Source organism: Anomaloglossus baeobatrachus, unplaced genomic scaffold (assembly GCF_048569485.1).
Source record: "Anomaloglossus baeobatrachus isolate aAnoBae1 unplaced genomic scaffold, aAnoBae1.hap1 Scaffold_720, whole genome shotgun sequence".
Taxonomy (NCBI): Eukaryota; Metazoa; Chordata; class Amphibia; order Anura; family Aromobatidae; genus Anomaloglossus; species Anomaloglossus baeobatrachus.
In genome coordinates, this window is record NW_027445097.1 from 66,244 (window position 1) to 88,965 (window position 22,722).

At 46.6% G+C, this 22,722-nt stretch overlaps 14 non-coding genes across 14 annotated transcripts; all 14 read right to left on the minus strand.

The window, feature by feature from the left end:
* Positions 1-732: 732 nt before the first annotated feature.
* LOC142287344 (U2 spliceosomal RNA) lies at positions 733-923 on the minus strand. The gene has a single exon (XR_012748329.1). It is a non-coding gene; the product is annotated as a U2 spliceosomal RNA (small nuclear RNA).
* Positions 924-2,310: 1,387 nt separating this feature from the next.
* LOC142287345 (U2 spliceosomal RNA) lies at positions 2,311-2,501 on the minus strand. The gene has a single exon (XR_012748330.1). It is a non-coding gene; the product is annotated as a U2 spliceosomal RNA (small nuclear RNA).
* Positions 2,502-3,888: 1,387 nt separating this feature from the next.
* On the minus strand, positions 3,889-4,079 carry LOC142287346 (U2 spliceosomal RNA). The gene has a single exon (XR_012748331.1). It is a non-coding gene; the product is annotated as a U2 spliceosomal RNA (small nuclear RNA).
* Positions 4,080-5,466: 1,387 nt separating this feature from the next.
* Positions 5,467-5,657, minus strand: LOC142287347 (U2 spliceosomal RNA). Its single transcript, XR_012748332.1, has one exon. It is a non-coding gene; the product is annotated as a U2 spliceosomal RNA (small nuclear RNA).
* A 1,387-nt stretch (positions 5,658-7,044) lies between these two features.
* LOC142287348 (U2 spliceosomal RNA) lies at positions 7,045-7,235 on the minus strand. The gene has a single exon (XR_012748333.1). It is a non-coding gene; the product is annotated as a U2 spliceosomal RNA (small nuclear RNA).
* A 1,387-nt stretch (positions 7,236-8,622) lies between these two features.
* Positions 8,623-8,813, minus strand: LOC142287349 (U2 spliceosomal RNA). Its single transcript, XR_012748334.1, has one exon. It is a non-coding gene; the product is annotated as a U2 spliceosomal RNA (small nuclear RNA).
* Positions 8,814-10,201: 1,388 nt separating this feature from the next.
* Positions 10,202-10,392, minus strand: LOC142287350 (U2 spliceosomal RNA). Its single transcript, XR_012748335.1, has one exon. It is a non-coding gene; the product is annotated as a U2 spliceosomal RNA (small nuclear RNA).
* A 1,387-nt stretch (positions 10,393-11,779) lies between these two features.
* Positions 11,780-11,970, minus strand: LOC142287300 (U2 spliceosomal RNA). Its single transcript, XR_012748291.1, has one exon. It is a non-coding gene; the product is annotated as a U2 spliceosomal RNA (small nuclear RNA).
* A 1,384-nt stretch (positions 11,971-13,354) lies between these two features.
* Positions 13,355-13,545, minus strand: LOC142287351 (U2 spliceosomal RNA). Its single transcript, XR_012748336.1, has one exon. It is a non-coding gene; the product is annotated as a U2 spliceosomal RNA (small nuclear RNA).
* A 1,388-nt stretch (positions 13,546-14,933) lies between these two features.
* LOC142287353 (U2 spliceosomal RNA) lies at positions 14,934-15,124 on the minus strand. The gene has a single exon (XR_012748338.1). It is a non-coding gene; the product is annotated as a U2 spliceosomal RNA (small nuclear RNA).
* Positions 15,125-16,511: 1,387 nt separating this feature from the next.
* LOC142287354 (U2 spliceosomal RNA) lies at positions 16,512-16,702 on the minus strand. Its single transcript, XR_012748339.1, has one exon. It is a non-coding gene; the product is annotated as a U2 spliceosomal RNA (small nuclear RNA).
* A 1,387-nt stretch (positions 16,703-18,089) lies between these two features.
* On the minus strand, positions 18,090-18,280 carry LOC142287355 (U2 spliceosomal RNA). The gene has a single exon (XR_012748340.1). It is a non-coding gene; the product is annotated as a U2 spliceosomal RNA (small nuclear RNA).
* A 1,387-nt stretch (positions 18,281-19,667) lies between these two features.
* On the minus strand, positions 19,668-19,863 carry LOC142287304 (U2 spliceosomal RNA). The gene has a single exon (XR_012748294.1). It is a non-coding gene; the product is annotated as a U2 spliceosomal RNA (small nuclear RNA).
* Positions 19,864-22,048: 2,185 nt separating this feature from the next.
* On the minus strand, positions 22,049-22,239 carry LOC142287356 (U2 spliceosomal RNA). Its single transcript, XR_012748341.1, has one exon. It is a non-coding gene; the product is annotated as a U2 spliceosomal RNA (small nuclear RNA).
* Positions 22,240-22,722: the final 483 nt, after the last annotated feature.

Sequence of the window (22,722 nt, forward strand, 5' to 3'; positions counted from 1 at the left end):
TATCAAAGGTTAGAGGGGGGCTTTCTCAGAGGGCTTTTTACAGTTTTTCTATTCCCAATTAGCCGTTTAAGTGTACTTATTGAAAGTAGTAATTCTTTCATAGGCCGCCCTTTCTTAGTATTTGACGTTCCTTATATTGCGGTATGAGGCTTCGCAGTAGGTTGCAAACATTCATCACCCATGACTGTCCCCAATTGAGCTCAGAAGCTCAATGTCTATCATGACCTCTCTTTTAGAATGTCCAAGAGCAAGCAAACTATTCCTCCAGGAGAGGGCGCCAACAGACTACTAAAGAGATCATCATTACTCAAAGAAAACCCCAAAAACCAATGCATGATAGGAATAAACAGGTAACTTTCTTTGGAGTGGAAGCGGAGAGATCGCACCAGATGCCAATTCTAGATGTTATCACACCTGTGGTCACTGCAGCAGCAGGTGAATCCACTTTGTCCAAAAGGGATCTATTCCATTCAATTGCAAATGATCTAGATAAGACAGAGAACTGCAGCACGGGGACATAGCCGAGTTGGTCAGGTTGAGTGGTGATGAGTTTGCTATTTGGATGAATAAAGAAAGTCAAAAGTGTGAAAGATAAAAAACAAAAGGAGGAAGTGTGAAAAGTGAATGGGCCAAATTGAGGTGCATATGAAGACGTATGCTTTCTTCCAATTCATTAAATCGGGCTAATATGAATCAGGTGAATTGAGTTCTGCTTTTGGAAACTGGGTTAAGAAGGGGTGCACCGTTCCTGGAGGTACTGCAATACCAGGTCAATGCGTGGAGTGGACAGAGCAAGCTCTTTTTCCATCTCCCTGTTCTAAAAATCCATTTAATATATGGTCCCCAGATAGGGGACGTATCAGATATTAAACTGATAAGAACAGATACTACACTTGATCTTAGCCAAAAGGCCGAGAAGCGATAACCAGAATTGGTTTGGGCCTCGAGTGGCACCCTGGCCTATGCCGGACACATCTTAGGGAGAGAGAGCGAGAGGGAGACAAACCCACGCCTACACAAGACATTTTGTCACCCAAGCCAACCCTTGAAAAGGCTGCTTTGCAGAGCCAAAACAAGAAGAATGGTGCGTTTTGCAGCCGCCGCCCACTGCAATGAATCTGAATAACTCCTCCTTTAGGGCGCAAGCAACTCCCCTCCCCCTTGCAGTCTTTCCAATTCACGATACAAAAAGACGGACAGGACAGGTTGCCTGACTTTCCGTCACTGCCACCCTTTGCCATCCTTACCCGTAGAAAGCCCTTTCATCATCCCCAAACCCTAATCTTTTCCCTTTCCTTCCCAGCCCCCAAACCCTGCCCTCTGTACCTTTCTCACCACCCGCTTCCCTTCTCCTGTCATCCCCCTACCACCCGGGAAAAAAAGAGATTGCCCCCTCCTTCCACTAGCCCACCCTCCCACCCAAAGAACAACTTCTTCTGCGCAGCTTGTTTTCTAGGCAGCAGCGCTATTGTGATGTCATCGGGGGGCATTGTGACAAGCCGCCAGTGTTCCGTCTCTTCATGTTGTGCACAGTTCAAACGGAAAATACATCAACAGGCAGACTACAGAAAAGCTTACTATCAAAGGTTAGAGGGGGGCTTTCTCAGAGGGCTTTTTACAGTTTTTCTATTCCCAATTAGCCGTTTAAGTGTACTTATTGAAAGTAGTAATTCTTTCATAGGCCGCCCTTTCTTAGTATTTGACGTTCCTTATATTGCGGTATGAGGCTTCGCAGTAGGTTGCAAACATTCATCACCCATGACTGTCCCCAATTGAGCTCAGAAGCTCAATGTCTATCATGACCTCTCTTTTAGAATGTCCAAGAGCAAGCAAACTATTCCTCCAGGAGAGGGCGCCAACAGACTACTAAAGAGATCATCATTACTCAAAGAAAACCCCAAAAACCAATGCATGATAGGAATAAACAGGTAACTTTCTTTGGAGTGGAAGCGGAGAGATCGCACCAGATGCCAATTCTAGATGTTATCACACCTGTGGTCACTGCAGCAGCAGGTGAATCCACTTTGTCCAAAAGGGATCTATTCCATTCAATTGCAAATGATCTAGATAAGACAGAGAACTGCAGCACGGGGACATAGCCGAGTTGGTCAGGTTGAGTGGTGATGAGTTTGCTATTTGGATGAATAAAGAAAGTCAAAAGTGTGAAAGATAAAAAACAAAAGGAGGAAGTGTGAAAAGTGAATGGGCCAAATTGAGGTGCATATGAAGACGTATGCTTTCTTCCAATTCATTAAATCGGGCTAATATGAATCAGGTGAATTGAGTTCTGCTTTTGGAAACTGGGTTAAGAAGGGGTGCACCGTTCCTGGAGGTACTGCAATACCAGGTCAATGCGTGGAGTGGACAGAGCAAGCTCTTTTTCCATCTCCCTGTTCTAAAAATCCATTTAATATATGGTCCCCAGATAGGGGACGTATCAGATATTAAACTGATAAGAACAGATACTACACTTGATCTTAGCCAAAAGGCCGAGAAGCGATAACCAGAATTGGTTTGGGCCTCGAGTGGCACCCTGGCCTATGCCGGACACATCTTAGGGAGAGAGAGCGAGAGGGAGACAAACCCACGCCTACACAAGACATTTTGTCACCCAAGCCAACCCTTGAAAAGGCTGCTTTGCAGAGCCAAAACAAGAAGAATGGTGCGTTTTGCAGCCGCCGCCCACTGCAATGAATCTGAATAACTCCTCCTTTAGGGCGCAAGCAACTCCCCTCCCCCTTGCAGTCTTTCCAATTCACGATACAAAAAGACGGACAGGACAGGTTGCCTGACTTTCCGTCACTGCCACCCTTTGCCATCCTTACCCGTAGAAAGCCCTTTCATCATCCCCAAACCCTAATCTTTTCCCTTTCCTTCCCAGCCCCCAAACCCTGCCCTCTGTACCTTTCTCACCACCCGCTTCCCTTCTCCTGTCATCCCCCTACCACCCGGGAAAAAAAGAGATTGCCCCCTCCTTCCACTAGCCCACCCTCCCACCCAAAGAACAACTTCTTCTGCGCAGCTTGTTTTCTAGGCAGCAGCGCTATTGTGATGTCATCGGGGGGCATTGTGACAAGCCGCCAGTGTTCCGTCTCTTCATGTTGTGCACAGTTCAAACGGAAAATACATCAACAGGCAGACTACAGAAAAGCTTACTATCAAAGGTTAGAGGGGGGCTTTCTCAGAGGGCTTTTTACAGTTTTTCTATTCCCAATTAGCCGTTTAAGTGTACTTATTGAAAGTAGTAATTCTTTCATAGGCCGCCCTTTCTTAGTATTTGACGTTCCTTATATTGCGGTATGAGGCTTCGCAGTAGGTTGCAAACATTCATCACCCATGACTGTCCCCAATTGAGCTCAGAAGCTCAATGTCTATCATGACCTCTCTTTTAGAATGTCCAAGAGCAAGCAAACTATTCCTCCAGGAGAGGGCGCCAACAGACTACTAAAGAGATCATCATTACTCAAAGAAAACCCCAAAAACCAATGCATGATAGGAATAAACAGGTAACTTTCTTTGGAGTGGAAGCGGAGAGATCGCACCAGATGCCAATTCTAGATGTTATCACACCTGTGGTCACTGCAGCAGCAGGTGAATCCACTTTGTCCAAAAGGGATCTATTCCATTCAATTGCAAATGATCTAGATAAGACAGAGAACTGCAGCACGGGGACATAGCCGAGTTGGTCAGGTTGAGTGGTGATGAGTTTGCTATTTGGATGAATAAAGAAAGTCAAAAGTGTGAAAGATAAAAAACAAAAGGAGGAAGTGTGAAAAGTGAATGGGCCAAATTGAGGTGCATATGAAGACGTATGCTTTCTTCCAATTCATTAAATCGGGCTAATATGAATCAGGTGAATTGAGTTCTGCTTTTGGAAACTGGGTTAAGAAGGGGTGCACCGTTCCTGGAGGTACTGCAATACCAGGTCAATGCGTGGAGTGGACAGAGCAAGCTCTTTTTCCATCTCCCTGTTCTAAAAATCCATTTAATATATGGTCCCCAGATAGGGGACGTATCAGATATTAAACTGATAAGAACAGATACTACACTTGATCTTAGCCAAAAGGCCGAGAAGCGATAACCAGAATTGGTTTGGGCCTCGAGTGGCACCCTGGCCTATGCCGGACACATCTTAGGGAGAGAGAGCGAGAGGGAGACAAACCCACGCCTACACAAGACATTTTGTCACCCAAGCCAACCCTTGAAAAGGCTGCTTTGCAGAGCCAAAACAAGAAGAATGGTGCGTTTTGCAGCCGCCGCCCACTGCAATGAATCTGAATAACTCCTCCTTTAGGGCGCAAGCAACTCCCCTCCCCCTTGCAGTCTTTCCAATTCACGATACAAAAAGACGGACAGGACAGGTTGCCTGACTTTCCGTCACTGCCACCCTTTGCCATCCTTACCCGTAGAAAGCCCTTTCATCATCCCCAAACCCTAATCTTTTCCCTTTCCTTCCCAGCCCCCAAACCCTGCCCTCTGTACCTTTCTCACCACCCGCTTCCCTTCTCCTGTCATCCCCCTACCACCCGGGAAAAAAAGAGATTGCCCCCTCCTTCCACTAGCCCACCCTCCCACCCAAAGAACAACTTCTTCTGCGCAGCTTGTTTTCTAGGCAGCAGCGCTATTGTGATGTCATCGGGGGGCATTGTGACAAGCCGCCAGTGTTCCGTCTCTTCATGTTGTGCACAGTTCAAACGGAAAATACATCAACAGGCAGACTACAGAAAAGCTTACTATCAAAGGTTAGAGGGGGGCTTTCTCAGAGGGCTTTTTACAGTTTTTCTATTCCCAATTAGCCGTTTAAGTGTACTTATTGAAAGTAGTAATTCTTTCATAGGCCGCCCTTTCTTAGTATTTGACGTTCCTTATATTGCGGTATGAGGCTTCGCAGTAGGTTGCAAACATTCATCACCCATGACTGTCCCCAATTGAGCTCAGAAGCTCAATGTCTATCATGACCTCTCTTTTAGAATGTCCAAGAGCAAGCAAACTATTCCTCCAGGAGAGGGCGCCAACAGACTACTAAAGAGATCATCATTACTCAAAGAAAACCCCAAAAACCAATGCATGATAGGAATAAACAGGTAACTTTCTTTGGAGTGGAAGCGGAGAGATCGCACCAGATGCCAATTCTAGATGTTATCACACCTGTGGTCACTGCAGCAGCAGGTGAATCCACTTTGTCCAAAAGGGATCTATTCCATTCAATTGCAAATGATCTAGATAAGACAGAGAACTGCAGCACGGGGACATAGCCGAGTTGGTCAGGTTGAGTGGTGATGAGTTTGCTATTTGGATGAATAAAGAAAGTCAAAAGTGTGAAAGATAAAAAACAAAAGGAGGAAGTGTGAAAAGTGAATGGGCCAAATTGAGGTGCATATGAAGACGTATGCTTTCTTCCAATTCATTAAATCGGGCTAATATGAATCAGGTGAATTGAGTTCTGCTTTTGGAAACTGGGTTAAGAAGGGGTGCACCGTTCCTGGAGGTACTGCAATACCAGGTCAATGCGTGGAGTGGACAGAGCAAGCTCTTTTTCCATCTCCCTGTTCTAAAAATCCATTTAATATATGGTCCCCAGATAGGGGACGTATCAGATATTAAACTGATAAGAACAGATACTACACTTGATCTTAGCCAAAAGGCCGAGAAGCGATAACCAGAATTGGTTTGGGCCTCGAGTGGCACCCTGGCCTATGCCGGACACATCTTAGGGAGAGAGAGCGAGAGGGAGACAAACCCACGCCTACACAAGACATTTTGTCACCCAAGCCAACCCTTGAAAAGGCTGCTTTGCAGAGCCAAAACAAGAAGAATGGTGCGTTTTGCAGCCGCCGCCCACTGCAATGAATCTGAATAACTCCTCCTTTAGGGCGCAAGCAACTCCCCTCCCCCTTGCAGTCTTTCCAATTCACGATACAAAAAGACGGACAGGACAGGTTGCCTGACTTTCCGTCACTGCCACCCTTTGCCATCCTTACCCGTAGAAAGCCCTTTCATCATCCCCAAACCCTAATCTTTTCCCTTTCCTTCCCAGCCCCCAAACCCTGCCCTCTGTACCTTTCTCACCACCCGCTTCCCTTCTCCTGTCATCCCCCTACCACCCGGGAAAAAAAGAGATTGCCCCCTCCTTCCACTAGCCCACCCTCCCACCCAAAGAACAACTTCTTCTGCGCAGCTTGTTTTCTAGGCAGCAGCGCTATTGTGATGTCATCGGGGGGCATTGTGACAAGCCGCCAGTGTTCCGTCTCTTCATGTTGTGCACAGTTCAAACGGAAAATACATCAACAGGCAGACTACAGAAAAGCTTACTATCAAAGGTTAGAGGGGGGCTTTCTCAGAGGGCTTTTTACAGTTTTTCTATTCCCAATTAGCCGTTTAAGTGTACTTATTGAAAGTAGTAATTCTTTCATAGGCCGCCCTTTCTTAGTATTTGACGTTCCTTATATTGCGGTATGAGGCTTCGCAGTAGGTTGCAAACATTCATCACCCATGACTGTCCCCAATTGAGCTCAGAAGCTCAATGTCTATCATGACCTCTCTTTTAGAATGTCCAAGAGCAAGCAAACTATTCCTCCAGGAGAGGGCGCCAACAGACTACTAAAGAGATCATCATTACTCAAAGAAAACCCCAAAAACCAATGCATGATAGGAATAAACAGGTAACTTTCTTTGGAGTGGAAGCGGAGAGATCGCACCAGATGCCAATTCTAGATGTTATCACACCTGTGGTCACTGCAGCAGCAGGTGAATCCACTTTGTCCAAAAGGGATCTATTCCATTCAATTGCAAATGATCTAGATAAGACAGAGAACTGCAGCACGGGGACATAGCCGAGTTGGTCAGGTTGAGTGGTGATGAGTTTGCTATTTGGATGAATAAAGAAAGTCAAAAGTGTGAAAGATAAAAAACAAAAGGAGGAAGTGTGAAAAGTGAATGGGCCAAATTGAGGTGCATATGAAGACGTATGCTTTCTTCCAATTCATTAAATCGGGCTAATATGAATCAGGTGAATTGAGTTCTGCTTTTGGAAACTGGGTTAAGAAGGGGTGCACCGTTCCTGGAGGTACTGCAATACCAGGTCAATGCGTGGAGTGGACAGAGCAAGCTCTTTTTCCATCTCCCTGTTCTAAAAATCCATTTAATATATGGTCCCCAGATAGGGGACGTATCAGATATTAAACTGATAAGAACAGATACTACACTTGATCTTAGCCAAAAGGCCGAGAAGCGATAACCAGAATTGGTTTGGGCCTCGAGTGGCACCCTGGCCTATGCCGGACACATCTTAGGGAGAGAGAGCGAGAGGGAGACAAACCCACGCCTACACAAGACATTTTGTCACCCAAGCCAACCCTTGAAAAGGCTGCTTTGCAGAGCCAAAACAAGAAGAATGGTGCGTTTTGCAGCCGCCGCCCACTGCAATGAATCTGAATAACTCCTCCTTTAGGGCGCAAGCAACTCCCCTCCCCCTTGCAGTCTTTCCAATTCACGATACAAAAAGACGGACAGGACAGGTTGCCTGACTTTCCGTCACTGCCACCCTTTGCCATCCTTACCCGTAGAAAGCCCTTTCATCATCCCCAAACCCTAATCTTTTCCCTTTCCTTCCCAGCCCCCAAACCCTGCCCTCTGTACCTTTCTCACCACCCGCTTCCCTTCTCCTGTCATCCCCCTACCACCCGGGAAAAAAAGAGATTGCCCCCTCCTTCCACTAGCCCACCCTCCCACCCAAAGAACAACTTCTTCTGCGCAGCTTGTTTTCTAGGCAGCAGCGCTATTGTGATGTCATCGGGGGGCATTGTGACAAGCCGCCAGTGTTCCGTCTCTTCATGTTGTGCACAGTTCAAACGGAAAATACATCAACAGGCAGACTACAGAAAAGCTTACTATCAAAGGTTAGAGGGGGGCTTTCTCAGAGGGCTTTTTACAGTTTTTCTATTCCCAATTAGCCGTTTAAGTGTACTTATTGAAAGTAGTAATTCTTTCATAGGCCGCCCTTTCTTAGTATTTGACGTTCCTTATATTGCGGTATGAGGCTTCGCAGTAGGTTGCAAACATTCATCACCCATGACTGTCCCCAATTGAGCTCAGAAGCTCAATGTCTATCATGACCTCTCTTTTAGAATGTCCAAGAGCAAGCAAACTATTCCTCCAGGAGAGGGCGCCAACAGACTACTAAAGAGATCATCATTACTCAAAGAAAACCCCAAAAACCAATGCATGATAGGAATAAACAGGTAACTTTCTTTGGAGTGGAAGCGGAGAGATCGCACCAGATGCCAATTCTAGATGTTATCACACCTGTGGTCACTGCAGCAGCAGGTGAATCCACTTTGTCCAAAAGGGATCTATTCCATTCAATTGCAAATGATCTAGATAAGACAGAGAACTGCAGCACGGGGACATAGCCGAGTTGGTCAGGTTGAGTGGTGATGAGTTTGCTATTTGGATGAATAAAGAAAGTCAAAAGTGTGAAAGATAAAAAACAAAAGGAGGAAGTGTGAAAAGTGAATGGGCCAAATTGAGGTGCATATGAAGACGTATGCTTTCTTCCAATTCATTAAATCGGGCTAATATGAATCAGGTGAATTGAGTTCTGCTTTTGGAAACTGGGTTAAGAAGGGGTGCACCGTTCCTGGAGGTACTGCAATACCAGGTCAATGCGTGGAGTGGACAGAGCAAGCTCTTTTTCCATCTCCCTGTTCTAAAAATCCATTTAATATATGGTCCCCAGATAGGGGACGTATCAGATATTAAACTGATAAGAACAGATACTACACTTGATCTTAGCCAAAAGGCCGAGAAGCGATAACCAGAATTGGTTTGGGCCTCGAGTGGCACCCTGGCCTATGCCGGACACATCTTAGGGAGAGAGAGCGAGAGGGAGACAAACCCACGCCTACACAAGACATTTTGTCACCCAAGCCAACCCTTGAAAAGGCTGCTTTGCAGAGCCAAAACAAGAAGAATGGTGCGTTTTGCAGCCGCCGCCCACTGCAATGAATCTGAATAACTCCTCCTTTAGGGCGCAAGCAACTCCCCTCCCCCTTGCAGTCTTTCCAATTCACGATACAAAAAGACGGACAGGACAGGTTGCCTGACTTTCCGTCACTGCCACCCTTTGCCATCCTTACCCGTAGAAAGCCCTTTCATCATCCCCAAACCCTAATCTTTTCCCTTTCCTTCCCAGCCCCCAAACCCTGCCCTCTGTACCTTTCTCACCACCCGCTTCCCTTCTCCTGTCATCCCCCTACCACCCGGGAAAAAAAGAGATTGCCCCCTCCTTCCACTAGCCCACCCTCCCACCCAAAGAACAACTTCTTCTGCGCAGCTTGTTTTCTAGGCAGCAGCGCTATTGTGATGTCATCGGGGGGCATTGTGACAAGCCGCCAGTGTTCCGTCTCTTCATGTTGTGCACAGTTCAAACGGAAAATACATCAACAGGCAGACTACAGAAAAGCTTACTATCAAAGGTTAGAGGGGGGCTTTCTCAGAGGGCTTTTTACAGTTTTTCTATTCCCAATTAGCCGTTTAAGTGTACTTATTGAAAGTAGTAATTCTTTCATAGGCCGCCCTTTCTTAGTATTTGACGTTCCTTATATTGCGGTATGAGGCTTCGCAGTAGGTTGCAAACATTCATCACCCATGACTGTCCCCAATTGAGCTCAGAAGCTCAATGTCTATCATGACCTCTCTTTTAGAATGTCCAAGAGCAAGCAAACTATTCCTCCAGGAGAGGGCGCCAACAGACTACTAAAGAGATCATCATTACTCAAAGAAAACCCCAAAAACCAATGCATGATAGGAATAAACAGGTAACTTTCTTTGGAGTGGAAGCGGAGAGATCGCACCAGATGCCAATTCTAGATGTTATCACACCTGTGGTCACTGCAGCAGCAGGTGAATCCACTTTGTCCAAAAGGGATCTATTCCATTCAATTGCAAATGATCTAGATAAGACAGAGAACTGCAGCACGGGGACATAGCCGAGTTGGTCAGGTTGAGTGGTGATGAGTTTGCTATTTGGATGAATAAAGAAAGTCAAAAGTGTGAAAGATAAAAAACAAAAGGAGGAAGTGTGAAAAGTGAATGGGCCAAATTGAGGTGCATATGAAGACGTATGCTTTCTTCCAATTCATTAAATCGGGCTAATATGAATCAGGTGAATTGAGTTCTGCTTTTTGGAAACTGGGTTAAGAAGGGGTGCACCGTTCCTGGAGGTACTGCAATACCAGGTCAATGCGTGGAGTGGACAGAGCAAGCTCTTTTTCCATCTCCCTGTTCTAAAAATCCATTTAATATATGGTCCCCAGATAGGGGACGTATCAGATATTAAACTGATAAGAACAGATACTACACTTGATCTTAGCCAAAAGGCCGAGAAGCGATAACCAGAATTGGTTTGGGCCTCGAGTGGCACCCTGGCCTATGCCGGACACATCTTAGGGAGAGAGAGCGAGAGGGAGACAAACCCACGCCTACACAAGACATTTTGTCACCCAAGCCAACCCTTGAAAAGGCTGCTTTGCAGAGCCAAAACAAGAAGAATGGTGCGTTTTGCAGCCGCCGCCCACTGCAATGAATCTGAATAACTCCTCCTTTAGGGCGCAAGCAACTCCCCTCCCCCTTGCAGTCTTTCCAATTCACGATACAAAAAGACGGACAGGACAGGTTGCCTGACTTTCCGTCACTGCCACCCTTTGCCATCCTTACCCGTAGAAAGCCCTTTCATCATCCCCAAACCCTAATCTTTTCCCTTTCCTTCCCAGCCCCCAAACCCTGCCCTCTGTACCTTTCTCACCACCCGCTTCCCTTCTCCTGTCATCCCCCTACCACCCGGGAAAAAAAGAGATTGCCCCCTCCTTCCACTAGCCCACCCTCCCACCCAAAGAACAACTTCTTCTGCGCAGCTTGTTTTCTAGGCAGCAGCGCTATTGTGATGTCATCGGGGGGCATTGTGACAAGCCGCCAGTGTTCCGTCTCTTCATGTTGTGCACAGTTCAAACGGAAAATACATCAACAGGCAGACTACAGAAAAGCTTACTATCAAAGGTTAGAGGGGGGCTTTCTCAGAGGGCTTTTTACAGTTTTTCTATTCCCAATTAGCCGTTTAAGTGTACTTATTGAAAGTAGTAATTCTTTCATAGGCCGCCCTTTCTTAGTATTTGACGTTCCTTATATTGCGGTATGAGGCTTCGCAGTAGGTTGCAAACATTCATCACCCATGACTGTCCCCAATTGAGCTCAGAAGCTCAATGTCTATCATGACCTCTCTTTTAGAATGTCCAAGAGCAAGCAAACTATTCCTCCAGGAGAGGGCGCCAACAGACTACTAAAGAGATCATCATTACTCAAAGAAAACCCCAAAAACCAATGCATGATAGGAATAAACAGGTAACTTTCTTTGGAGTGGAAGCGGAGAGATCGCACCAGATGCCAATTCTAGATGTTATCACACCTGTGGTCACTGCAGCAGCAGGTGAATCCACTTTGTCCAAAAGGGATCTATTCCATTCAATTGCAAATGATCTAGATAAGACAGAGAACTGCAGCACGGGGACATAGCCGAGTTGGTCAGGTTGAGTGGTGATGAGTTTGCTATTTGGATGAATAAAGAAAGTCAAAAGTGTGAAAGATAAAAAACAAAAGGAGGAAGTGTGAAAAGTGAATGGGCCAAATTGAGGTGCATATGAAGACGTATGCTTTCTTCCAATTCATTAAATCGGGCTAATATGAATCAGGTGAATTGAGTTCTGCTTTTGGAAACTGGGTTAAGAAGGGGTGCACCGTTCCTGGAGGTACTGCAATACCAGGTCAATGCGTGGAGTGGACAGAGCAAGCTCTTTTTCCATCTCCCTGTTCTAAAAATCCATTTAATATATGGTCCCAAGATAGGGGACGTATCAGATATTAAACTGATAAGAACAGATACTACACTTGATCTTAGCCAAAAGGCCGAGAAGCGATAACCAGAATTGGTTTGGGCCTCGAGTGGCACCCTGGCCTATGCCGGACACATCTTAGGGAGAGAGAGCGAGAGGGAGACAAACCCACGCCTACACAAGACATTTTGTCACCCAAGCCAACCCTTGAAAAGGCTGCTTTGCAGAGCCAAAACAAGAAGAATGGTGCGTTTTGCAGCCGCCGCCCACTGCAATGAATCTGAATAACTCCTCCTTTAGGGCGCAAGCAACTCCCCTCCCCCTTGCAGTCTTTCCAATTCACGATACAAAAAGACGGACAGGACAGGTTGCCTGACTTTCCGTCACTGCCACCCTTTGCCATCCTTACCCGTAGAAAGCCCTTTCATCATCCCCAAACCCTAATCTTTTCCCTTTCCTTCCCAGCCCCCAAACCCTGCCCTCTGTACCTTTCTCACCACCCGCTTCCCTTCTCCTGTCATCCCCCTACCACCCGGGAAAAAAAGAGATTGCCCCCTCCTTCCACTAGCCCACCCTCCCACCCAAAGAACAACTTCTGCGCAGCTTGTTTTCTAGGCAGCAGCGCTATTGTGATGTCATCGGGGGGCATTGTGACAAGCCGCCAGTGTTCCGTCTCTTCATGTTGTGCACAGTTCAAACGGAAAATACATCAACAGGCAGACTACAGAAAAGCTTACTATCAAAGGTTAGAGGGGGGCTTTCTCAGAGGGCTTTTTACAGTTTTTCTATTCCCAATTAGCCGTTTAAGTGTACTTATTGAAAGTAGTAATTCTTTCATAGGCCGCCCTTTCTTAGTATTTGACGTTCCTTATATTGCGGTATGAGGCTTCGCAGTAGGTTGCAAACATTCATCACCCATGACTGTCCCCAATTGAGCTCAGAAGCTCAATGTCTATCATGACCTCTCTTTTAGAATGTCCAAGAGCAAGCAAACTATTCCTCCAGGAGAGGGCGCCAACAGACTACTAAAGAGATCATCATTACTCAAAGAAAACCCCAAAAACCAATGCATGATAGGAATAAACAGGTAACTTTCTTTGGAGTGGAAGCGGAGAGATCGCACCAGATGCCAATTCTAGATGTTATCACACCTGTGGTCACTGCAGCAGCAGGTGAATCCACTTTGTCCAAAAGGGATCTATTCCATTCAATTGCAAATGATCTAGATAAGACAGAGAACTGCAGCACGGGGACATAGCCGAGTTGGTCAGGTTGAGTGGTGATGAGTTTGCTATTTGGATGAATAAAGAAAGTCAAAAGTGTGAAAGATAAAAAACAAAAGGAGGAAGTGTGAAAAGTGAATGGGCCAAATTGAGGTGCATATGAAGACGTATGCTTTCTTCCAATTCATTAAATCGGGCTAATATGAATCAGGTGAATTGAGTTCTGCTTTTGGAAACTGGGTTAAGAAGGGGTGCACCGTTCCTGGAGGTACTGCAATACCAGGTCAATGCGTGGAGTGGACAGAGCAAGCTCTTTTTCCATCTCCCTGTTCTAAAAATCCATTTAATATATGGTCCCCAGATAGGGGACGTATCAGATATTAAACTGATAAGAACAGATACTACACTTGATCTTAGCCAAAAGGCCGAGAAGCGATAACCAGAATTGGTTTGGGCCTCGAGTGGCACCCTGGCCTATGCCGGACACATCTTAGGGAGAGAGAGCGAGAGGGAGACAAACCCACGCCTACACAAGACATTTTGTCACCCAAGCCAACCCTTGAAAAGGCTGCTTTGCAGAGCCAAAACAAGAAGAATGGTGCGTTTTGCAGCCGCCGCCCACTGCAATGAATCTGAATAACTCCTCCTTTAGGGCGCAAGCAACTCCCCTCCCCCTTGCAGTCTTTCCAATTCACGATACAAAAAGACGGACAGGACAGGTTGCCTGACTTTCCGTCACTGCCACCCTTTGCCATCCTTACCCGTAGAAAGCCCTTTCATCATCCCCAAACCCTAATCTTTTCCCTTTCCTTCCCAGCCCCCAAACCCTGCCCTCTGTACCTTTCTCACCACCCGCTTCCCTTCTCCTGTCATCCCCCTACCACCCGGGAAAAAAAGAGATTGCCCCCTCCTTCCACTAGCCCACCCTCCCACCCAAAGAACAACTTCTTCTGCGCAGCTTGTTTTCTAGGCAGCAGCGCTATTGTGATGTCATCGGGGGGGCATTGTGACAAGCCGCCAGTGTTCCGTCTCTTCATGTTGTGCACAGTTCAAACGGAAAATACATCAACAGGCAGACTACAGAAAAGCTTACTATCAAAGGTTAGAGGGGGGCTTTCTCAGAGGGCTTTTTACAGTTTTTCTATTCCCAATTAGCCGTTTAAGTGTACTTATTGAAAGTAGTAATTCTTTCATAGGCCGCCCTTTCTTAGTATTTGACGTTCCTTATATTGCGGTATGAGGCTTCGCAGTAGGTTGCAAACATTCATCACCCATGACTGTCCCCAATTGAGCTCAGAAGCTCAATGTCTATCATGACCTCTCTTTTAGAATGTCCAAGAGCAAGCAAACTATTCCTCCAGGAGAGGGCGCCAACAGACTACTAAAGAGATCATCATTACTCAAAGAAAACCCCAAAAACCAATGCATGATAGGAATAAACAGGTAACTTTCTTTGGAGTGGAAGCGGAGAGATCGCACCAGATGCCAATTCTAGATGTTATCACACCTGTGGTCACTGCAGCAGCAGGTGAATCCACTTTGTCCAAAAGGGATCTATTCCATTCAATTGCAAATGATCTAGATAAGACAGAGAACTGCAGCACGGGGACATAGCCGAGTTGGTCAGGTTGAGTGGTGATGAGTTTGCTATTTGGATGAATAAAGAAAGTCAAAAGTGTGAAAGATAAAAAACAAAAGGAGGAAGTGTGAAAAGTGAATGGACCAAATTGAGGTGCATATGAAGACGTATGCTTTCTTCCAATTCATTAAATCGGGCTAATATGAATCAGGTGAATTGAGTTCTGCTTTTGGAAACTGGGTTAAGAAGGGGTGCACCGTTCCTGGAGGTACTGCAATACCAGGTCAATGCGTGGAGTGGACAGAGCAAGCTCTTTTTCCATCTCCCTGTTCTAAAAATCCATTTAATATATGGTCCCCAGATAGGGGACGTATCAGATATTAAACTGATAAGAACAGATACTACACTTGATCTTAGCCAAAAGGCCGAGAAGCGATAACCAGAATTGGTTTGGGCCTCGAGTGGCACCCTGGCCTATGCCGGACACATCTTAGGGAGAGAGAGCGAGAGGGAGACAAACCCACGCCTACACAAGACATTTTGTCACCCAAGCCAACCCTTGAAAAGGCTGCTTTGCAGAGCCAAAACAAGAAGAATGGTGCGTTTTGCAGCCGCCGCCCACTGCAATGAATCTGAATAACTCCTCCTTTAGGGCGCAAGCAACTCCCCTCCCCCTTGCAGTCTTTCCAATTCACGATACAAAAAGACGGACAGGACAGGTTGCCTGACTTTCCGTCACTGCCACCCTTTGCCATCCTTACCCGTAGAAAGCCCTTTCATCATCCCCAAACCCTAATCTTTTCCCTTTCCTTCCCAGCCCCCAAACCCTGCCCTCTGTACCTTTCTCACCACCCGCTTCCCTTCTCCTGTCATCCCCCTACCACCCGGGAAAAAAAGAGATTGCCCCCTCCTTCCACTAGCCCACCCTCCCACCCAAAGAACAACTTCTTCTGCGCAGCTTGTTTTCTAGGCAGCAGCGCTATTGTGATGTCATCGGGGGGCATTGTGACAAGCCGCCAGTGTTCCGTCTCTTCATGTTGTGCACAGTTCAAACGGAAAATACATCAACAGGCAGACTACAGAAAAGCTTACTATCAAAGGTTAGAGGGGGGCTTTCTCAGAGGGCTTTTTACAGTTTTTCTATTCCCAATTAGCCGTTTAAGTGTACTTATTGAAAGTAGTAATTCTTTCATAGGCCGCCCTTTCTTAGTATTTGACGTTCCTTATATTGCGGTATGAGGCTTCGCAGTAGGTTGCAAACATTCATCACCCATGACTGTCCCCAATTGAGCTCAGAAGCTCAATGTCTATCATGACCTCTCTTTTAGAATGTCCAAGAGCAAGCAAACTATTCCTCCAGGAGAGGGCGCCAACAGACTACTAAAGAGATCATCATTACTCAAAGAAAACCCCAAAAACCAATGCATGATAGGAATAAACAGGTAACTTTCTTTGGAGTGGAAGCGGAGAGATCGCACCAGATGCCAATTCTAGATGTTATCACACCTGTGGTCACTGCAGCAGCAGGTGAATCCACTTTGTCCAAAAGGGATCTATTCCATTCAATTGCAAATGATCTAGATAAGACAGAGAACTGCAGCACGGGGACATAGCCGAGTTGGTCAGGTTGAGTGGTGATGAGTTTGCTATTTGGATGAATAAAGAAAGTCAAAAGTGTGAAAGATAAAAAACAAAAGGAGGAAGTGTGAAAAGTGAATGGGCCAAATTGAGGTGCATATGAAGACGTATGCTTTCTTCCAATTCATTAAATCGGGCTAATATGAATCAGGTGAATTGAGTTCTGCTTTTGGAAACTGGGTTAAGAAGGGGTGCACCGTTCCTGGAGGTACTGCAATACCAGGTCAATGCGTGGAGTGGACAGAGCAAGCTCTTTTTCCATCTCCCTGTTCTAAAAATCCATTTAATATATGGTCCCCAGATAGGGGACGTATCAGATATTAAACTGATAAGAACAGATACTACACTTGATCTTAGCCAAAAGGCCGAGAAGCGATAACCAGAATTGGTTTGGGCCTCGAGTGGCACCCTGGCCTATGCCGGACACATCTTAGGGAGAGAGAGCGAGAGGGAGACAAACCCACGCCTACACAAGACATTTTGTCACCCAAGCCAACCCTTGAAAAGGCTGCTTTGCAGAGCCAAAACAAGAAGAATGGTGCGTTTTGCAGCCGCCGCCCACTGCAATGAATCTGAATAACTCCTCCTTTAGGGCGCAAGCAACTCCCCTCCCCCTTGCAGTCTTTCCAATTCACGATACAAAAAGACGGACAGGACAGGTTGCCTGACTTTCCGTCACTGCCACCCTTTGCCATCCTTACCCGTAGAAAGCCCTTTCATCATCCCCAAACCCTAATCTTTTCCCTTTCCTTCCCAGCCCCCAAACCCTGCCCTCTGTACCTTTCTCACCACCCGCTTCCCTTCTCCTGTCATCCCCCTACCACCCGGGAAAAAAAGAGATTGCCCCCTCCTTCCACTAGCCCACCCTCCCACCCAAAGAACAACTTCTTCTGCGCAGCTTGTTTTCTAGGCAGCAGCGCTATTGTGATGTCATCGGGGGGCATTGTGACAAGCCGCCAGTGTTCCGTCTCTTCATGTTGTGCACAGTTCAAACGGAAAATACATCAACAGGCAGACTACAGAAAAGCTTACTATCAAAGGTTAGAGGGGGGCTTTCTCAGAGGGCTTTTTACAGTTTTTCTATTCCCAATTAGCCGTTTAAGTGTACTTATTGAAAGTAGTAATTCTTTCATAGGCCGCCCTTTCTTAGTATTTGACGTTCCTTATATTGCGGTATGAGGCTTCGCAGTAGGTTGCAAACATTCATCACCCATGACTGTCCCCAATTGAGCTCAGAAGCTCAATGTCTATCATGACCTCTCTTTTAGAATGTCCAAGAGCAAGCAAACTATTCCTCCAGGAGAGGGCGCCAACAGACTACTAAAGAGATCATCATTACTCAAAGAAAACCCCAAAAACCAATGCATGATAGGAATAAACAGGTAACTTTCTTTGGAGTGGAAGCGGAGAGATCGCACCAGATGCCAATTCTAGATGTTATCACACCTGTGGTCACTGCAGCAGCAGGTGAATCCACTTTGTCCAAAAGGGATCTATTCCATTCAATTGCAAATGATCTAGATAAGACAGAGAACTGCAGCACGGGGACATAGCCGAGTTGGTCAGGTTGAGTGGTGATGAGTTTGCTATTTGGATGAATAAAGAAAGTCAAAAGTGTGAAAGATAAAAAACAAAAGGAGGAAGTGTGAAAAGTGAATGGGCCAAATTGAGGTGCATATGAAGACGTATGCTTTCTTCCAATTCATTAAATCGGGCTAATATGAATCAGGTGAATTGAGTTCTGCTTTTGGAAACTGGGTTAAGAAGGGGTGCACCGTTCCTGGAGGTACTGCAATACCAGGTCAATGCGTGGAGTGGACAGAGCAAGCTCTTTTTCCATCTCCCTGTTCTAAAAATCCATTTAATATATGGTCCCCAGATAGGGGACGTATCAGATATTAAACTGATAAGAACAGATACTACACTTGATCTTAGCCAAAAGGCCGAGAAGCGATAACCAGAATTGGTTTGGGCCTCGAGTGGCACCCTGGCCTATGCCGGACACATCTTAGGGAGAGAGAGCGAGAGGGAGACAAACCCACGCCTACACAAGACATTTTGTCACCCAAGCCAACCCTTGAAAAGGCTGCTTTGCAGAGCCAAAACAAGAAGAATGGTGCGTTTTGCAGCCGCCGCCCACTGCAATGAATCTGAATAACTCCTCCTTTAGGGCGCAAGCAACTCCCCTCCCCCTTGCAGTCTTTCCAATTCACGATACAAAAAGACGGACAGGACAGGTTGCCTGACTTTCCGTCACTGCCACCCTTTGCCATCCTTACCCGTAGAAAGCCCTTTCATCATCCCCAAACCCTAATCTTTTCCCTTTCCTTCCCAGCCCCCAAACCCTGCCCTCTGTACCTTTCTCACCACCCGCTTCCCTTCTCCTGTCATCCCCCTACCACCCGGGAAAAAAAGAGATTGCCCCCTCCTTCCACTAGCCCACCCTCCCACCCAAAGAACAACTTCTTCTGCGCAGCTTGTTTTCTAGGCAGCAGCGCTATTGTGATGTCATCGGGGGGCATTGTGACAAGCCGCCAGTGTTCCGTCTCTTCATGTTGTGCACAGTTCAAACGGAAAATACATCAACAGGCAGACTACAGAAAAGCTTACTATCAAAGGTTAGAGGGGGGCTTTCTCAGAGGGCTTTTTACAGTTTTTCTATTCCCAATTAGCCGTTTAAGTGTACTTATTGAAAGTAGTAATTCTTTCATAGGCCGCCCTTTCTTAGTATTTGACGTTCCTTATATTGCGGTATGAGGCTTCGCAGTAGGTTGCAAACATTCATCACCCATGACTGTCCCCAATTGAGCTCAGAAGCTCAATGTCTATCATGACCTCTCTTTTAGAATGTCCAAGAGCAAGCAAACTATTCCTCCAGGAGAGGGCGCCAACAGACTACTAAAGAGATCATCATTACTCAAAGAAAACCCCAAAAACCAATGCATGATAGGAATAAACAGGTAACTTTCTTTGGAGTGGAAGCGGAGAGATCGCACCAGATGCCAATTCTAGATGTTATCACACCTGTGGTCACTGCAGCAGCAGGTGAATCCACTTTGTCCAAAAGGGATCTATTCCATTCAATTGCAAATGATCTAGATAAGACAGAGAACTGCAGCACGGGGACATAGCCGAGTTGGTCAGGTTGAGTGGTGATGAGTTTGCTATTTGGATGAATAAAGAAAGTCAAAAGTGTGAAAGATAAAAAACAAAAGGAGGAAGTGTGAAAAGTGAATGGGCCAAATTGAGGTGCATATGAAGACGTATGCTTTCTTCCAATTCATTAAATCGGGCTAATATGAATCAGGTGAATTGAGTTCTGCTTTTGGAAACTGGGTTAAGAAGGGGTGCACCGTTCCTGGAGGTACTGCAATACCAGGTCAATGCGTGGAGTGGACAGAGCAAGCTCTTTTTCCATCTCCCTGTTCTAAAAATCCATTTAATATATGGTCCCCAGATAGGGGACGTATCAGATATTAAACTGATAAGAACAGATTTTGATTTAATGAAGCTTTCCAAAGCACCACAAAAAATGCATGACCGAAGTCACACCAAAAACAGTGCAAAGGCTAGGATTCGTGTGGACCCCACCGTGAGGAGAGGGTCCCCAAAAATCAACCCCGTCCCTCCGAGCCAGAAGGCCACAGCAAGGGTCAGGGATCTTCGGTGCTCCCCCAAGCCGAAGCCTGGTTGAGCCTTGTCGTTGCTCCCAGCGTCCACCCAGGCATCTTACCCAAGTGGAGTAGAGAGCTACTAGTTGTTGGTTTCGCAGCCGAAACTGCCCGGACCGTCAACCGGTGTTGGTTTCTCAGCCCAAGGCTAACCGGACCTCCAACCGGGTGTTGGTTTCTCAGCCGAAGCTGACCCAGACCTCCAACCGGGTGTTGGTTTCTCAGCCGAAGCTGACCCAGACCTCCAACCGGGTGTTAGTTTCTCAGCCCAAAGCTGACCAGACCTCCGACCGGGATTATAAAAATTTCCCTTCCTAGCCAGAAGGCCGGGATAGGGTAATATGCTCAAAAAGTATGAAAAGGCAAGGTACGGTGTGCTACAGAGCCCAAGGCTTGCCGGGGTCCCAAGCCAGCAAGCTCAGACTCACTCCAGGGTCGTCAGTCCTGGGGCACGTTGTACCATAGCCCCCCACCCTTACTCAGTCTAATAGCCTCGATCCTGGTAGGGCCATGTTTTCCTCTAGATGAATATACTATCCACCCAGAGTACTAGCAAGCGCAACCTTCCAGTGTGCATTGTATCATTGTACTAAGGTGGCCTGGAGCTTAAACCACCTCTTCGAACAACACTACACTTGATCTTAGCCAAAAGGCCGAGAAGCGATAACCAGAATTGGTTTGGGCCTCGAGTGGCACCCTGGCCTATGCCGGACACATCTTAGGGAGAGAGAGCGAGAGGGAGACAAACCCACGCCTACACAAGACATTTTGTCACCCAAGCCAACCCTTGAAAAGGCTGCTTTGCAGAGCCAAAACAAGAAGAATGGTGCGTTTTGCAGCCGCCGCCCACTGCAATGAATCTGAATAACTCCTCCTTTAGGGCGCAAGCAACTCCCCTCCCCCTTGCAGTCTTTCCAATTCACGATACAAAAAGACGGACAGGACAGGTTGCCTGACTTTCCGTCACTGCCACCCTTTGCCATCCTTACCCGTAGAAAGCCCTTTCATCATCCCCAAACCCTAATCTTTTCCCTTTCCTTCCCAGCCCCCAAACCCTGCCCTCTGTACCTTTCTCACCACCCGCTTCCCTTCTCCTGTCATCCCCCTACCACCCGGGAAAAAAAGAGATTGCCCCCTCCTTCCACTAGCCCACCCTCCCACCCAAAGAACAACTTCTTCTGCGCAGCTTGTTTTCTAGGCAGCAGCGCTATTGTGATGTCATCGGGGGGCATTGTGACAAGCCGCCAGTGTTCCGTCTCTTCATGTTGTGCACAGTTCAAACGGAAAATACATCAACAGGCAGACTACAGAAAAGCTTACTATCAAAGGTTAGAGGGGGGCTTTCTCAGAGGGCTTTTTACAGTTTTTCTATTCCCAATTAGCCGTTTAAGTGTACTTATTGAAAGTAGTAATTCTTTCATAGGCCGCCCTTTCTTAGTATTTGACGTTCCTTATATTGCGGTATGAGGCTTCGCAGTAGGTTGCAAACATTCATCACCCATGACTGTCCCCAATTGAGCTCAGAAGCTCAATGTCTATCATGACCTCTCTTTTAGAATGTCCAAGAGCAAGCAAACTATTCCTCCAGGAGAGGGCGCCAACAGACTACTAAAGAGATCATCATTACTCAAAGAAAACCCCAAAAACCAATGCATGATAGGAATAAACAGGTAACTTTCTTTGGAGTGGAAGCGGAGAGATCGCACCAGATGCCAATTCTAGATGTTATCACACCTGTGGTCACTGCAGCAGCAGGTGAATCCACTTTGTCCAAAAGGGATCTATTCCATTCAATTGCAAATGATCTAGATAAGACAGAGAACTGCAGCACGGGGACATAGCCGAGTTGGTCAGGTTGAGTGGTGATGAGTTTGCTATTTGGATGAATAAAGAAAGTCAAAAGTGTGAAAGATAAAAAACAAAAGGAGGAAGTGTGAAAAGTGAATGGGCCAAATTGAGGTGCATATGAAGACGTATGCTTTCTTCCAATTCATTAAATCGGGCTAATATGAATCAGGTGAATTGAGTTCTGCTTTTGGAAACTGGGTTAAGAAGGGGTGCACCGTTCCTGGAGGTACTGCAATACCAGGTCAATGCGTGGAGTGGACAGAGCAAGCTCTTTTTCCATCTCCCTGTTCTAAAAATCCATTTAATATATGGTCCCCAGATAGGGGACGTATCAGATATTAAACTGATAAGAACAGATACTACACTTGATCTTAGCCAAAAGGCCGAGAAGCGATAACCAGAATTGGTTTGGGCCTCGAGTGGCACCCTGGCCTATGCCGGACACATCTTAGGGAGAGAGAGCGAGAGGGAGACAAACCCACGCCTACACAAGACATTTTGTCACCCAAGCCAACCCTTGAAAAGGCTGCTTTGCAGAGCCAAAACAAGAAGAATGGTGCGTTTTGCAGCCGCCGCCCACTGCAATGAATCTGAATAACTCCTCCTTTAGGGCGCAAGCAACTCCCCTCCCCCTTGCAGTCTTTCCAATTCACGATACAAAAAGACGGACAGGACAGGTTGCCTGACTTTCCGTCACTGCCACCCTTTGCCATCCTTACCCGTAGAAAGCCCTTTCATCATCCCCAAACCCTAATCTTTTCCCTTTCCTTCCCAGCCCCCAAACCCTGCCCTCTGTACCTTTCTCACCACCCGCTTCCCTTCTCCTGTCATCCCCCTACCACCCGGGAAAAAAAGAGATTGCCCCCTCCTTCCACTAG